Source organism: Rutidosis leptorrhynchoides, chromosome 5, assembly GCF_046630445.1.
Source record: "Rutidosis leptorrhynchoides isolate AG116_Rl617_1_P2 chromosome 5, CSIRO_AGI_Rlap_v1, whole genome shotgun sequence".
NCBI classification, from domain to species: Eukaryota; Viridiplantae; Streptophyta; class Magnoliopsida; order Asterales; family Asteraceae; genus Rutidosis; species Rutidosis leptorrhynchoides.
This window is the reverse complement of record NC_092337.1, coordinates 244,107,888-244,112,678: the sequence shown is the minus strand read 5'-3', so window position 1 is coordinate 244,112,678 and position 4,791 is coordinate 244,107,888. Positions and strand designations below refer to the sequence as shown.

The window sequence follows — 4,791 nt, the reverse complement described above, 5'->3', positions numbered from 1 at the left end:
ATTGCATGCGGATTGGTGGCTCGGGTAAGCGCGAGGACTAGAAGACTTGCATAGTTTGCTTTAGAGACTTGCTTTTGGATTGTTTAGGATTGGGTAGCGTATCCCCAATCGCCATGCTCGGCTTCGTTTTGTATTAAAAGTCTTATGGTCAAATATTGCATTTTGGTACTCAAGGGGTAATTTGGGTCGATGTGGGACCCGCTTCGTAAATTTGATTTTATTAATTAAACGTGCTAGTTTTTCATATATGAAGTCATGGTTAAAAGCGTTTTAGCTAAATGTGTCGGGAACTAGTCAAACATTTTCATTAAATTGACTTCCGGGGACAGCGGGCTGTCCAGGTGGTTTGGCGCGCCGCGCGGCCACCTGGCGCGCCGCGCAGATGGCCTGCACCAGAAAATTTTTTTTTGTTTGAAATTTCGTCGTGTTTGGTCGGTTACGGTTTGGGTTGTTACAGAGGTAATTGGGCTTTGTACCATAATTGGGGTCTGGACAAAAGAACGACACTTGTGAAAATTAGACTATGGGCTATTAATGGGCTTTATATTTGTTTAATTGAATGATAGTTCGTTAATTTAATATAAAGATTTACAATTGGACGTAATTATAAATAACCACATACACTCGATCGGACATGATGGGCGGGATATTTATAAGTACTAATAATCGTTCATTTGACCGGACACGGGAATGGATTAGTAGTCAATGGACTCATTAAAACATGGGTGAATTATGTACAAGGACACTTGGTGTAATTGATAATAAAGTATTAAAACCTTATTACAGTTTAAGTCCCCAATTAGTTGGAATATTTGACTTCGGATATAAGGATAATTTGATGAGGACACTCGCACTTTATATTTATGACTGATGGACTGTTATGGACAAAAACCAGATGGACATATTGAATAATCCAGGACAAAGGACAATTAACCCATGGTAATAAACTAAAATCAACACGTCAAACATCATGATTACGGAAGTTTAAATAAGCATAATTCTTTTATTTCATATTTCATCGCAATTTTATTTACTGTCATTTTATTTATCGCACTTTTAATTATCGTACTTTTAAATTATTGCACTTTTATTTATCGTCATTTTATTTATCGCACTTTAATTATCGTTATTTACTTTACGCTTTAAATTAAGCTATATTTATTTTTAATATTTTACATTAGGTTTTAACTACGACTTAAGACATAAAATCGACAAACCGGTCATTAAACGGTAAAACCTCATTTTATAATAATAATACTACTTATATATATATTTATATATATAAAAATATAGTTTTAAAAATATAGCGTTAAACTTGGCTAGTTCCCTGTGGACGAACCGGACTTACTAAAAACTACACTACTGTACGATTAGGTACACTGCCTATAAGTGTTGTAGCAAGGTTTAGGTATATCCACTCTATAAATAAATAAATAACTTGTGTAAAAATGTATCGTTTTTAATAGTATTTCGTAATAAAAATATAACTATTTCGTATACACCTCTACGCACATCAAGTACGATAATTAAAAATGCAATAAGATATAAAATAAAGGAATTATGCTTATTTAAACTTCCATAATCATGATGTTCGACGTGTTGATTTTAGTTTATTACTATGGGTTAATTGTCCTTTGTCCTGGATTATTCGATATGTCCATACGGTTTTGTCCATAATAGTCCATCAGTTATAAATATAAAGTGCGAGAGTCTTCGTCAAATTATCCTTATACCCGAACTCAAATATTCCAACTAATTGGGGATTCGAACTGTAACAAGGTCTTAATACTTTGTTTAATGAATACACCAGGTTATCGACTGCGTGTAATCCAAAGTTTTACTACTTTGTTAACAATTACACCAATTACCCTTGAATGTAATCCACCCCTGTTTTAATGAGTCCATTAACTATTAATCCATTCTCGTGTCCGGTAAAATGAACAATAATTCTAATTTATAGATATCTCGCCCACCGTACCCGATAAAGCGTATGTGGTTATATATAGATACGTCAAATTGTAACCTTTATATTAAATTAACGAGGTATCGTTTAGTTAATATAAAGCCCATTAATAGCCCATAGTCTAATTATCACAAGTGTTGTTCTTTTGTTCAAACCCCAATTATGGTCCAAAGCCCAATTACCCCGTCTTTAATATTTAGTCCAACATCACGATTACTTCGTCTTAAATAAGCATAATAATAACTTAGCTACGAGACATTAATTTAAAAAGGTTGAACATAACTTACAATGATTAATAATAGCGTAGCGTTACACGGACAGAATTTCGACTTACACACTTACAACATTCGCCACTATAACCTTATTATTATTAAACTTAAATTAAAAATTAAAATTATAAAATATAAATATAAATATATCGTAGAGATTGAATATTGTGTAATTAAATCGGCAGAATTCGTTGCTTTTTATAAGACTTGGCCTGCTACAGGCTGCCATGCGATCGCATGGTTTTAAGCCTTCCTGGCCATGCGATCGCATAGCCTGCTTTTCCAGCTCACAATGATTCCAAAACGTGGGCTGCGCGTATTTATTTAATATATAATATAATATATATAATTTTATATAATTAATTATATATTATATTATATTCTTGTACTCCGTTGACTTGTAATTTTAGCTCCGTTGCGTCGCGCGTTGATAGTTGGTTCATGTCCCGGTTCCGGATTTTCAAACGTCCTTTCGTACTATTTAATATCTTGTACTTTGCGTTTCGCGGCTCGTACTCTTGTAACTTTTAAACGTTTCTCATCAATAATTTGAACCACTTTGATTGTACTTTGTACTTTTTAGCTTTTTGGTCGTTTGCGTCTTCAAATCGTCGAATCTGTCTTTTGTCTTCACCTATTAATATTTAAACGAATATCACTTGTAAATAGAACAATTGCAACTAAAAGCTTGTCTTTTTTGAGGGATAATGCTATGAAATATATGTTCGTTTTTAACATTATCACATCCCATCATACTTTTACCATTCAAATGCACTTTTTATAAAGAATGAGAAGAGCTCCAGAAATGAGCTAAAAAGAACATAACCTTCAATATGATAAACACAACACAAGTGATTGTGAATATGCTCAATCAACACAAACTGACATTAAATATGTAGGGCATCAACGACCCACACATTTTGCTTGTGTGTCCTAAAAATTATAGCATGAGTTAACTAAAGGGGTTCTTGGCTCCATATTTAAAGTAAAAAAACAAAAAAGGAATAGAACCTTATATGATTTCTTGATTTGTCCCTTTGACCCACCCATCTCGCCGCCGCTAACATTTAGTAATCATTTCTTCTATGTACACAACATCGCTCCTGAGTTTCTGACCAACCTGCAAAATAATAATAATAAAAAGTTTCCAGCAAAATTCTTATTTTTTGTTATAAATAGTAGCAGATGCAAATAAGTCTGGATGTGATTGGTAAAAGATGATATTATTTGTATAACTAAATATGCTTATGCCTACATAATATTTATTAACAATGCACAATTGAAAGAGCCCATAATCATGCCTGCACATATCAGTACTTTGATACTTACCTAACGGAGGTGATATTTCCACCATTGTTTTTACTTCATCCAACATTATTTTAAGTGATTTCCCAAAATACCCTTCTATTTATTATAATAGATCCACCATTGTGAGTTTTCTTACATGTATGTCCTCACCATTATGTTCATCTCTTTAGCTTCTTGCAAGTTACAAGAACGTACTGTAATATATATATATATATTTTTTTATTTACAAACACAGCAATTTTTATAACTAAAGATCAAATTAAAATGTACGGAGTAATAATTAAACAACATTGTAAATTGCACCAAATTAATTTTTGCAGTTTGTAGAAAAAAGTTCAACGCTGACCACCACCATTTCCTCACTTGTAAAATGACTTAGAGAAATTTGAGTAAGAACACGGTCGGAGAAATGGTTTAGGGTATGGCACACTAAATTTACACCATTTTAACCTGTAAATCATATTCTCCCAAAATTCAATTTATATACTTTCCTCATTCAGATTGCTTGATTTGACCAAATACGAAATACATACACTAATTATTATTTAAGCGGTGAATGAACAGCCGGTACCGATCACTTTCCTCGTGGTGGTCTTCTCCAATCACCGGATGAAAACATTAGAACCACAACGATCTGAGCCAGATTCGAGATTTGTTGCTGGAGAATTAGCCGGAGCATCTTCAGAAGACGACTAGTTAACAAGCGAAGGTTCAATGTTAGATCTCACCAGATCAAGGATAGTGAACGGGTCAGTAGCAAGATTAAAGTTGGAAATGGGTGGTTGATCGGAAAAAAAACCGGCCTGAAGTGAGATTGGGTTGGGCGGAATAGTAGAAATTTGATGATGGTATTTTGGGTGGGTTATTTTAGCTGTTGAAGATGAAAATCAAATCATCAGATACGTTACCGGCGAAAGAAAATAAAGGTAGGTGAAGGTGTAGGGAGAGAAGGAATAAGAGAGATACTAAACCAAAAAATTAAAGAATTCTACTACAGTAATAACTACTGAGTAATTATGATATGAAGGGTATATATGGAAATGTCACTAAATAATGGTGGAAGTATAAAAAACAATTGTCGAAATATCAATTCCCCAATGAATATGTTAGTACAAAAAAAAAAAAAAAAAAAAAACTTATTACAGGACTGCATTCCAGACAGAAATTGTATTAGAATAATAGAGTTATAACCATTGAACGAACAATACACAAAATATAGCAAAAAGAAATCGTTATCTTGTTCCCAAAAAA

The 4,791-nt window shown here is 33.1% G+C and overlaps 1 long non-coding RNA gene across 1 annotated transcript; it reads right to left on the bottom strand.

Moving 5' to 3' along the window:
* Positions 1–2,382: 2,382 nt before the first annotated feature.
* Positions 2,383–4,471, bottom strand: LOC139850685 (uncharacterized). Its single transcript, XR_011760107.1, has 3 exons — positions 4,074–4,471; positions 3,244–3,352; positions 2,383–2,849 (listed from the first exon to the last, which is right to left on the bottom strand). It is a non-coding gene; the product is annotated as an uncharacterized lncRNA (long non-coding RNA).
* Positions 4,472–4,791: the final 320 nt, after the last annotated feature.